Below are 12,849 nucleotides of genomic sequence, written 5' to 3'. Positions count from 1 at the left end.
ACGTGCGTCCGCAGAAGAATAAATTTACATTTGTTCTAAAAGCTACGCATCTAAAGCTGGTTTTGCGTAAGCTGTATTTATTGTGTCTGTGTTTATCGTGTATGAAGACGCGACGCCGAGATCTTTACACTTGCTTTATTCGCACGCCAGCAACATAACGATAACCAAGAACGCCGAAGAGAAAGTGCCCCTGCCCATCGGTGCGCCAAGCGCTTTTATTGACATCGTGGCTGAGGGTGTTGCAATATCGCCACGTGACATAGTATTGCGCGAGCGCACGTGCACAGATATGCGATAGTATTTCTGTCACGTGGGCAGATGCTGATCAGAATTTACAATCAGATATGCGTCGTTGAGGTGACATAAATGATTAGCGCAATAATAACAAAGGAGAAAGTGAAGGAAACAGAACTTGGCGCCGCGTCTTGTTCGCTTCTTTCAATTTGCGCTTTGTCCTATTTGCGCCAATCGCTTATGCATCAAGCCAGTTCGTATACCAGCTAGCCCAACTATCACCATCAAAAATGATGATTTAGTGCATTACGCCACGCAATATAAGCGTGGGTGCTCTCCTCAAGGAGTCAACAAGAGCGTGTCATAGTCTTAGCGATATGGACAACAGTTGGGTGCATATATTTTTAGAAAACAAAATTTATTCGGAAGATGGCGTAACAGGCGCAAAGTACAGCGCTCTGCAGTGAATAAAAACAGCCATCGGAAAGGCTTCATGGACCTCAGCAACCGGATAGCTGCTTCAATGAATGTAATTCGACCGTGCCACCGACAACCAGGTGGTCTAGTCGTGCAATCATCTTCAAGGAAATAGGTTGGTGCCACCGGGTAGTGGTTCGAGGCCACATTTCTGGCGCCAGTCCTCGACGACGTACGGCTTCGTGATTGCCTTAAAGGTTTTCAGGTTGCAATGGAACCCTTCACAGCCGGGGATCTCGAGCCTGTAGGGCTTGCGCGTTGTGTCGTTCTTGAAGAGCATCTGGATGTAGAAGTTGCCATTGGCGTCTTCGTGCAGTTCGGTGATGACCGCTGTCGACGACGGCACCGCCAACTGGTTGAACACTCCGAATGCTGACGTAAATGCTGCGATCAGGACGTCGTGCTGCAAAACGATGAATATTGTAAGTCGCCAAGACTGCAAAAAGGGCTATGGTCAAATACGAAGACACGCATCCTAAAATGGCAACTCAGAAAAACATTGCGGCGCAGCCAAATGATGACAAAGTATGACATAACTTGAGCGAAAGTAATCACGCTGATTGCGAACTTTCCTGACGTGTATCGCTCATAGATCAAGTGACATGAACGCTCGCGACATGATGTTGAACGCATTTGTACTGCTTCTTTTTTAATTAATTCATGCGATTCCCGAGCAACATTTAGCAAGACGTGAATGCGCTTAAGTGTAATTTGATTGTTCGTTTAGCAATCATCAATAAATTATTTAGGGATGAAGCGATCTTATTGCATCACCCATTCATTGTAACAGGGCGTGTCAGTTTGCAATTAATTGTCCTTCTTTGCGAAAGAAGTCAATCGTACACTTAAAACATGTTCTCAATAAGTGTTTCCCGAGATAATGCGAAAAGTATCAAAATTTTGCTTTAATGCTGAAAACAGTTCAGAGCGAGTGGGTTGGACTAAGAAGGAATATATGTGAGAATGATCAAAGTGATTCAACTAGTGTTACAGTGCACTGATAAGCAGCGCTATCTCTCACAGCAGGCTATGCTCGCCACTAAGGACAATTTAGTTCCCTTTGGCACCAGTAATTCAAGTTTTTGGTCTTTCAGTCTTTCTTAAAAGAGGCATTTTTGTTAGTGCAATCATCCAAGTTTACTTTCTGACTCGATTGACTTATAGAGTCCGTAAGTGGACCACTTTTGCTCAAGTTGCTGAAGCTCGTAATACAGTGAAGAAAAAAAAGTTACATACAGCGGTTAAAATATAATATGATTAGAAAACAGGCTGTATCAAAGAACTCTGTATTCGTTTCTATCACCCGTGGATGCCTAAAGTTGTCTTAAATATAGCTTCACGTATGTTACTACATTTCACTCTTTCAAAATGTGACTTCTATGGCCCTGAAATGGAGCCGGCTTTGTCGATCTTCCAGCTGCGGCACCTTACCTATGCTATAAGCTACCACAGTAGTTACGGTACCATGGGCGCTCTTAAAAAAAAAATCTTCTCATTTTTTATTTCGCCAGCTGCATGGTGGAACTAACCACTCACACTTCTGCAAAAAATCAGTAGGTTGAATTGGGATACCTGACAGAAAATGTTAGTAACAATGGTAGTTGAAGTGCTACAAATTATTTTCTGAGTAATTAGTGCGTACTTAATTATTTTTGTATTTCATAAATATGGTTAGTCTTTTTTGTGCGTGAGAGTTCTAATAGTACCGAAAAACTTTTATAGTGCCCCTGGACACATTTGGGCATCGCAAACAAGCGCGGCGCATAGATCATTCGCTGATCGTGTCTACAAATTAAGGAAAGGTTACGTCACCGGCAAGTGGTCGACGTGTTAAACAGACATCCCAGTGATGTACCTTTACGAGGAATTCGGGCTTATAAAGAAAGTGAGCTTCACAGACTCACGCGCAAACGACCTATGGTATGCGTACGCTACATTAAATTCCAGCGACCAGGGCATACGACTCTGCTTAACTGTCCAATGCGAAGTTTGACGTATTCCACGGCTTCTCATGCGTGTATATTGCATACAAAACACACAAAAAAAGACATACCGCAGCGTACATGTACAGCTTCACGTTCGAGTTTTCATTAATGACTTCGTCAGAGTGCCGCAGTATTTCTCGGATCATCAGACCTGCAGAAAATTATTCTAGCAAAGCAAAAAAGAAGGTGCTGTTACACCGTGTATTCAACGATAACTCTGTGATTAAAATTCAGCATTCAAATATTTTTATCTCCTTTTCAAGAGCTGATAAAATACTCCCTGTTGATTTGTTCAGCAGCCTAATTAAGTAAAACCTTCTAATTAGCATCTTGTTACCAACATCACGGCTCCCTAGTGGATGAAACGTTGGTTAAATAACAACAACCCTATTATAGCTTTCGGCTTTTTTCGAAAGCCCTATAGACATTAAAAATTTAAAAAAACTACGTTGCATGATGAGTCGCAACTGCTCTTCAGCGCCTAATCGAACGCCAGCGTTTCAGGGTCACGCTGCGCAGTTGTCACACGTGGTGGCATTACAGAACAAGTGACGTTTCTTGGCGTGTCGGTTAGATTGCCACGATCACGCATGCGCGGAGCGTTTCGAAGGTTGAACTACTCGGTACGGACTCGTTGTCGCTATAAATGCAAACGCAAGAGACGCGTTAATAAGTGCATGGTACAAGAGACAGCTCCTACCCGGCCCCTTCTCATTCTTCTCCTGGCGTATACGTGCTTCCTTCCATGCACTGCCGAGGCTAGAGCACTCGTCATATGCGCTTTGCTTCATACATCTTCGTGTTTTAGCACTAAATCAATGGTTCAAACGATAGTATATAGATAAGGCAATCTCGGCTTCGGTCTGTGGTTAGGTTATGTCCGTCATCTGAGAACGAATAACAACAAAGCGAGCATACATGGGGGCTGGCCGACAGCAAGATAACGTGGGTGTATGCAACGACATTTTTTTTTGTGGGTGGATTTTTTTATGTGTTAGCTAATTTCGCTTGATTGTTCCTACATGGTACTTTTTGCACTTCGTCATTGTATCTGCCACCATCAATTAATCGGGAGAAGCGCGCAAGGGAAGAGACACAGAGTTATCTGACAAGCGCCATCAAAAAGGACACAATGCCAGCCGACTGTGAAAGAAGAAACTTATATAGAAACGCAATAGTGGGTGAAGAATGGGACAAATATTATTACAAAGAACATTTATTAATGCATTTTCATTCATTTAAAAAGTCAATGTTTAATGACTTTGTCGTCAGCTACCAGCGCCCGAATCCCATTTGCCAACTGTCACTGATAAATGTGTTGTTAATTAAAAATGTTATTTTATTAGGCTTCTAAATTAACTCACACAAAGCTTTTTTTATGTGAGCCCCTATGGCAGATTTCTTCATTCAAATGGCATCACTTTATCTCGATTCACTTAACTTTTACATTCAGGTAGTGTTGCCGTGGTAACATACGGTTCACTGAAATTTTGCATATTTAATATGAACGTGAGGCAGAAGATATAAAAAGTTTCAGTACGCTAAAATTTAGGTCTCATCACTTGTGATTTATGAAAACCCAATATCACACGTAAGTGTATATACCATTATTTTATCCAGAATGAGCTACAACATCAAGTTTTTTTACTTGAATGCCCACTTATGGACAGCGTGGACCGCATTTAGCAGGAACACTTGATTAGTGTCTGAGACGGTATAAGTACAGCATTTCTTTTACTTCATAACAAAAATCGATGTGAACACACACTCATTTTTCAATTAATATGAAAAGCACGTTCTTTTGACACGGGATGTCATTATGCCTCGCCAAGATGGCGTACCTGACAGAGAGGATAGATAAAGGACAGAGAAGACCTGTAACAGTCAATGTGACGTCAACATCGCGAAAGGCGAAATGATGGGATGAAAACAATGAGCGAACATACGCGTTATTCTTTCCTATTGTTTGCGTCACATCGTTTTGCGTCTTTTACCCCACCACCAAGTGTAAGTTAAATGACCTGTCATCGCTTCTTTGTAGCGTTCATACTCCAATGTTTTCGTAGCCATAACGTTGCATAATCTATTCTGTCCAGGCGCTAAGGCGAATAATTAGTTTTTTTTTTTTTTTCGCGAACCGACTGGAGCAGCATGTGTCAGTTGACACGCCATATGAGACCATTGAGGTAAGTAAATGCACGGACGAAAAAAGCAATGTAGAACCTTACCAGCTCGTAGTCTGGTATGCAGAGCGCTGTTGTAATTCAATATGGTCGTGTATTTCGCCACCCTTGTCATGTTGCCTCAAAGTGGAAGTGCCCAGTCAGGAATCTTCAGGTTGCGACTCCTCTGCGCAAAGAGAATACAACACTAACATTAACTTCACCTTAAGGGAAGCACAATTAGGGGACTGTTGCATTTACTAGTATATGCCAAAATGAAAGTCAACATTTTTTTGTAATGACTTATAAGGATTATCAGCGCATATTTTCATGAATGAAACAAAAAGTGTTTAGAGTAGCACTTGACATACTTCGATAGTCAGAGTGTCCAGCAAATCCCTCACGCTGACCCAGTCTGTCATTTTCTTGCCAGACAGCTGCTCGAGCGTCCTCATCAAATTCTGCAACAGGTATGCAACTTGTTAGATCAGTTTTGCAGGAGGATATGCAAAATCGCTTCCGTTTTGTGGCGCAAGCGTGTCTTTGCAGGAAACTGCTTTGTAGTGATTAGAAGGCCTACATTCAACATGAAACATAGAAGGTTTATGGAAAACAGAGAAGGTAACCGTAATAAATGTTTGACCGTTAAAGTTTCAATTTCGAAAGAGGACCTATAGGTATCGCAAAGATTTTCTCACGAGAAGGAAATGACATGAACGAGAGCTCGTATCAAGACCGGCAACACATAAGCAGCCAGACTGGCAGAATTACCGCACCTTACGATGGTGCATAATTTTTCAGGTACATTGAGTCCATTGTTGGTGTTCGTGCAGGGAAAATAAGTAACGGAATCATTTCAGCTATACACACCTGTCTGTCGCCTAAAATCAGTCAGACGGAAAGAAGCTCTACAATATATAACCGAAAAACGACCTCCTTTGAGCATTTGTAAGGACGCATGCCACATTTGTCGTTTAGTCACTGTGATGTTTTTTTTTTTCAACTAAATCGTGTTGTGTGAAGAAAGAGGGCCAAAAAAAAAAACTTTGGGATAAACTCACCGCGTTGTTGCTCATCACCTCAGCGCCTTCCGGTGACTCGCGGATTCGTTCCAGCTCCTCGTCATCAGCGGGGCATATTGCATCTTCGTACAGCATCTGTAAAGTGCATCCACGAATGGTCTTGGACTGGTGCCTCCTGGCGCTTTCGCATAGAAAGCCTAAATTGTCGCATGAACGTATCCAAAGTTTATTGCAGTGACTCCTTCATCGAATAACTCATCACTTACACATAACGCTTTAGAAATTGTACACTTACGCCATCCAAGTCGACGGGCATTGTTTGAATGGGTACAGGTTGCCATTCAACTTCACTGTTCCAAACTTTCTCGTCCCGTGGGGGATAAAGGCCGTATAAGTTAGTCTGGATGCTCTCCAGGCACCGTTCTCGGCCAGAGCTTCTTGCTCGCATCTGACAATGATGAACTAGAGTTAGCGCACCACTCACTGGTATATTATGAACACCATACTATGTCGAGTGAATGCGCCTATCAATACTCACAAAGACAGATATTAGGAACGGGGACACTTGCGTTATATATGCACACTATATCTTCACATTTAACTCACGCAGCCATCATGCTTACTATTGGCCATTACGTCTCAACGTATGTCACAGTTGGAAGCCTAACGTACCACATTTGATACCTCTCTTGAATTGTCTGTCAACCACTGCCATGCAGCAATGCTATTGCGCAGGCATTAAACGGCTTTTTTTGTTTTTAAGTTGCCGCGAATCATCAAAGAACACTTTTGCAGCCCTTTGGTTCTAGCCACAACCATACGTTTGCCTCAAGATATCCCGAATTAGAAAACATTCAATCAACAACGTGCCCGCAAAAGACGTACTTGAAAGTTATTTTTAAAAATAAATTTTACAGAATGTTGCTATTTTTATAAAAATCCTACGACAGTCAGTATGCAATCGCTTTAGCACATCAAGCATATAGTGTACGTCAATGTGGAAGTACTTTATCATAGCTAAAGAACTATGAAGTTACTAATAAATAAATAAATGTAACTTAACATGTAGTTCTTGACTTCAGCGCAGTTCTTTATACACTAAAACCTCGCTGTTACGTTCCCGGGAGCTGCGTTTTCCTTGCTGTTACATCGCTCTCGGCCAGCCCCGGCATAGCTATGTACGATCCAATGCATTGGAACCTTGCTAATACGTCACAACTGTGGGACCATTCCCGCATTGTATGTTGTGAAACGGCCCTCCAAGACCGCCCTATTGACTTTTCACGTGTCTTGGCTTGCTCTGCTTGGTGACTTGACGGTTGGATTGGCCGCCATAAGCGGTGAAGAGGACATCTATGATGAATCTTTAAGCCGCGCCACCAGAAACACTACCTCTGGCTGTTTTTTGTCTAAACATGGCGTTTTTAACGTGTTTAGTGGCTAAAATTTTCTATTGACGTATTTGACAAAAGTATGTACTTCAAGATCAGTTTTTTGCTTCCCGTAGTCATCCTTTATGCATGGACTGAGTGCAATGCCTAAATATATATACCGTTATCGTAGAAAATGCTTCTTGTAGTCTCCTCGCATGTCCTGTATCTCGTGTATGGTATACTGCCTAAGACACTCTAGGCACTATACTTGTAAGCTGTCGCGTCGGGTATGGAGGGCGTGTACTGGACGATGCTGAGGGCCACATGGCACTGCAGCTGCTTCAGGTACACCTTCTACTCATCGGGCGTGAGAAGATGTGCCAGGCGGTGCTGCATGATTCCTTCAAGCGAAAAGTGTGAAATAAAATTGTGCACGTGCGTCTTCCCAGTACTCTAATTTCTCTTTTTTTTAGTTTCTCGGCTTGTACGTTTGCCGGCGCTTGCGAGTTTTTTTTTTCTTTTTCTTAAGTTTAGGAAAAAATGTTTTAGCATGGTTCTACTGTAGTAGCAATCAGTAGCCCGTCAAAGTTTATAGCATGCCCGTTCTTAAAATTATATTTTAGTTGATTCGAGATATTCATCACCCAGTTTTTAATAGCGTTATCAAAACAGACCCCAAGCCCACCCCCACCCCTGGGCCACTCAGTTGCGTCCGTTGCGCGGCCACTCTGTTGATATGTGATATGGCCTTGTTGTCTATATTTATTTCTATATTTATTTTTATTACCTAGTTTTTAACGAACCACGAAATCACCAAAGGAAACCTTCTTGCGTTAAACATTTTAGCTGTCTAGGTCAAAGGTCTTGAACACGTAGACCTCTCTCTGTGCATAAATGTGTCTAGCCCTATCTTTATGAACTACGCAAGCGTGTGTGGCCTAGAACATTGTTTTCGTCATTTGCCTCCTGCTTTCACAATGTGTTTATACGTAATCGCGAAACAAAACTCTATATTTCAGAATCGGCGTCCAGATTTTAGTGATTTCGGAAATTAGTATTGCTATGTTGCTGGAATATTCTTATCAAATCTCATTTAGTAATTCCTGATATATTAAATTTGAAGGTCACCTTAAAAGTTTGAATGTTTGTTTTGACAATTGTACAACCCCCCTCCCCCTTCACCGTTTCCGCTTTCACTTTCGAACAAGGCTGGAGTGAAGACCACCTATCTAAACCAATGAATCGCAGTGAAGCTGCACCGCGCGCGGCGGCGGCCATCATGGCAAGATACGGGAGCCAAACAGCCAAAGTGCCCACCGCGCCTATTCGCATTGGTTTTTTAACGGTTATGACGTGTATTAAGGGACAAGTTGTCAAGAATAAAAAATCAAATGGCAGATAAGAGTAAAGACGACTGTGTTACGCTTTTGGAGTTTTCCTTGCAAGCATGCACACCGACGAAGGGTATGTGATGCTGATTTTTAAAAGTAACCATACTCGTGAGAGCAGACCTCACTTTTTCGGCACACACTTTCCTGTTATTTTATTCATGGGATACAATCTTTTGCATCTGTAGATTTCGGCTACTTCATTTGTGTGTAATATAAATGTGGGTGTCCAAAGCATCACACAAAAGGACATCCTCATCGAGAAAGATATCTTCGTGAAGGCTTTCATTAATGAAAGCCAGTTTTTTATCACAGCTAGTATCGAAACCTCCAGAACCATATGTCTTGGCTTTGCAAAGTCGTGCTTGAAATGTGGGTATTTTAATTGCAGCCGGCCTTATTAACAAAACTTTTTGATACTATTTAGTTAACGAGACTCTCTCGGCTCCTGTCCATGATTCAATTAAAAAAAATGACACAGGTGACCTCCTAAGTGGTAAGCTTAGGCCAACCAGCGTATGCACATGCCGTCTAAAATAATGCATTCAACTTCCAAGGTACTCACGTCCATCTAGTCGCCCACAGTCTCAACGTGTTTCCTCATTTGTCGTTAACAACCAACGTACAATAATACCCTGTGCAGCATTTGGTGAGATTTTCCGAGCTCAGCGACCCAGCTGTGAATCCAGCCTGTCCTTTCATGAAACTGTTTGCTATTCTAGTATAGTGCACTCTGCTGACAGTGCTCGATATTGTGCTTCCATCAAAACATTCTCATAAGCTGAGAATAGAAGTGCAGCGTAAATGCAAACGCCCGTAGCTCGGATGTTTACGTGCCTTCTGGTCTTTTTGTGGCCCGTGGAGGATTTTCTGTATGTATATGAGGGGAGACACCCAGCCTGCCCTCCTCAGACATGCGCTTTTGATTCTCGCTCTCCTTTGTTTTATCTCAATGGTTCAGTGTGCGATTTCTCTGCGGTATAGATTTTTATTCTTGAGCTGTTTTATATACCCTAAGAAACATGAAGCATTGTTTTTATAAGAGCTGCCGTGCAGCTAGTTGATGCAACTCTCCCATACTCAACAACTTTTTCCAATTGAATAGATAAAACGGTACGCGTACCCGGCGCCTCGGTTATGGTCGCTTTCTTTGCAGCAAGAACAGGCGTTGCACAGTTCAGATCTACTGGTTTTGCTCGCTGCACTAAAATAACAAAACGCAAGGCACGATTGTAAAAAAAATACAGGTTCTGGTTTGTTGCTCAAATAACGTTACTTAACCTTGTATTAGTGAGCTACCTTTTTAATTAACACAAGGAACCTAAAACGAAATGTAATTTTTAATTTTATTGAATAGGCTGCGTGCTTGTTCTATTCGCGCACCAGTCCAGTGATATAAACGAGCACAAGGAGGCGTATTACTGGGTTTTCCGGGTGCTTTGGAAATGCGTCAAGTCCAGCCGGACAACTTGCAGGTCTCAGCCTAGTCCGGTCGAAACAATGCGGCCAGTGCAGTCTTTTGCTTCCAATGTGAAAAAATTGACTCTTACGGCTTCCAGGCTTCCCGTAATATCAAGGACACAAAGCTTGAACAGCACGCCCCAACGGGCTTTGAAAAGAATGATCGTCAAAGATGAAGACAAGTTACGAGCTGTCAACATGTTTCCGGCATACAGAGAAGCTCGAAATGTGCTACTCGCCACCTTAAATTTATCCCAGTGCACTTTTATCTTGATTTATGTAACCTTAGGCATCGCACAATGCATTCATTACAGCGTGCGGACGCCACAACGCCAGAGAGCATCTGGAAAATCCTTGCAGCCGCAGCGGCTTGCGTTGCGGAAGGCGTATTTTCTGCGTATGGCAAGTGAGTGGCGGACGGCTTCACCCGAGAGGCACCATTTCCACTCCAGCAAATTTTACATTTTTTACTTTAAGATCTTTCGTCCTGGTCCTGAGGGAGTAAATTTTTGTGACTGTGACCCGTTAGCTGAGGGACCCCCATTGTAAGTCAAGGCGCCGAACTTACCAAGATCCATAAGCAAATGATCGATTTATTTTCTGTGTGCATCGAACATTACTTTTATTTATTTATTTATTTTATTTATTCATACTGCAATCCCTATTACAGAGATTTTAGCAGGGTGGTTACAGATATAGTTTTCACAATGTTGGCACCCAAGAATGCATAAACCAAACAAACAAACAAAAAATAGAACGGCATGACGTGAACAATCAGGTCAAATTTGCTGCAAACAACTTTAAGGACGGCTTCATCACTTGGTTATTGGTTAGTCCATTCCACTGAGTTACTGTACGAGGAAAAAAGGAATATTTGAAGCAGTTATTTCGGGACCGGAAAGGGGTTATTGTAAGTTGATGCCTTTGGCGGGTGGCGTACCCAGAAGAAAAGGAAATGATATTGGAAACATCAAGCTTGTAATGCCCTTTAATTATTTGGTAAAGAAATTGTAGTCCTATTAAACAATTTCTTTCGGTAACTGAAGGCTCATTGACACGATGTAGGAGTTCAGTTATAGAGGTGCATACAAAGCTATTAAAGATAAAGCGGACTATAAAAGCCACGTACAAGTGCTAACAATTTTCTAAAACAGCTGAAATATAATAGAGTGAAGTGATAAATAAATATGAATTGCTAACAATGTGACCAGATGTGGCTAAAATTCTTATAAAAGTTGCGATGGGTGGAACCAGAAAGAAGTGCGTCATAAATATTTAAAAAAAAAAGTGCACTGCACTACTGGTAGGGCAACTAATCCTTTAAAGAAGTTGCACTGTAGACTGCTCTTCACCTTTTATTTAAAAATTAGTAAAAAAAAAGGGACTTGACTTGGTGATTCACTTTCGCAAAGTAAATGGCATCAGTTATTTTTGGAGAAGCTCGCATGAAATATTTTCATGCTAAGAGTGCTTTCATTGACAAGATTTACTGATGACCAAGGCCATTCAAATATTATAACTATTTGCGCATTACTTTAGTCCGGTCAAGATACCTGTTCTGAGGAGCATATATATGTTGTAAAGTATTACAAAACAAAGAAAAACTCACTTCGTTGGAATCGTAGGTCAAAAAGTCTTCGTACTTTGTCCTCAAATATTTTCCCAAGTTGTACTGGTCGTTCTTGCCTTTCTGAAAAAGAAAAAAAAATATTTAGCCCTACATCTAGTACTTCAGCCTTATTTGTCAATTTTACCCTACCTCAGTGTATTCTTATTAAGTGTAGGCAAACCTTTATTAACGTGCATATCCCAACACGCTCAAGTATTTGCTCTTTCCAACTGCGCGCCTGCCTAGCATCATCATCATTAGCCTGATTACGCCCACTGCAAGGCAAAGGCCTTCTCCATGTCCTTCCAATCATCCCGGTCCCGTGTTTTCTGCTGCCACGTTATACCTGCAAGCTTCTTAATCTCATCTGCCAAACCACTTTTCTGTCTCCCTCTGACGCATTCGCCTTCTCTTTAAATTCATTCATTTACCTTTAATGGCCAGTGATTATCCTTCCTACGCTATAGCTAAGAGCTCGGCCCGTGTCCATTTCTTCTTCTTGATTTCAACTACCATATTATTATTCCAGGTTTGTTCCCTGACTCACTCTGCTCTATTTTTGTCTCTTAAGAGTACACCTGTCAATTTCCTTTCCATCTCTCGCTGCGTCGTCCTCAATTTAAGCTGAACCCTTTTTGTAAGCCTTCAGGTTTCTGCTCCATTGTAAGTATACCGGTAAGATGCAGCTGTTGTATACACCTTTACGCCTGGCACTATTAGACAAACGAGAAATTTGTTCACTTTCCTGGAATAAACGAGCGAGCTACTACTACAAAGCTTCACGTGACTGATCAGCCTTCCTTAAGCCACTGGTAATGACGCAGTAACAACGAAGGCATATATTCACAAACTTGTACAATAGGCATATATTAACAATTTTGTACAATATCATGTACAAAATTGTTAAAAGCTTGACCTATTGCCAGCCAAAGTGGTAGTCGAACGTCGATCCTTCAAGAACGGGCCGCCCTACAGATCCCAGCTGACATGTAATTGCAAGAGGGCAAACAATCGCCGAGTAATTCCGTCGACCACGTCAACCGAAGGATGAGCGGCTGGCATACATTTTCCCGTTGGTTTATGCCAGCAAATGAAGTTGACGCAATCGAACAGCTCAGCGCGTTCACGGAAGCACGCC

At 42.0% G+C, this 12,849-nt stretch overlaps 1 pseudogene; it reads right to left on the bottom strand.

The window, feature by feature from the left end:
- Positions 1–674: 674 nt before the first annotated feature.
- LOC119176313 (testicular acid phosphatase homolog) overlaps positions 675–12,849 on the bottom strand; it is a 28,974-nt pseudogene continuing 16,799 nt past the window's right edge.

Source organism: Rhipicephalus microplus, chromosome X, assembly GCF_043290135.1.
Source record: "Rhipicephalus microplus isolate Deutch F79 chromosome X, USDA_Rmic, whole genome shotgun sequence".
Lineage (NCBI taxonomy): Eukaryota > Metazoa > Arthropoda > Arachnida > Ixodida > Ixodidae > Rhipicephalus > Rhipicephalus microplus.
This window is presented reverse-complemented; position numbering and strand designations above follow the sequence as displayed.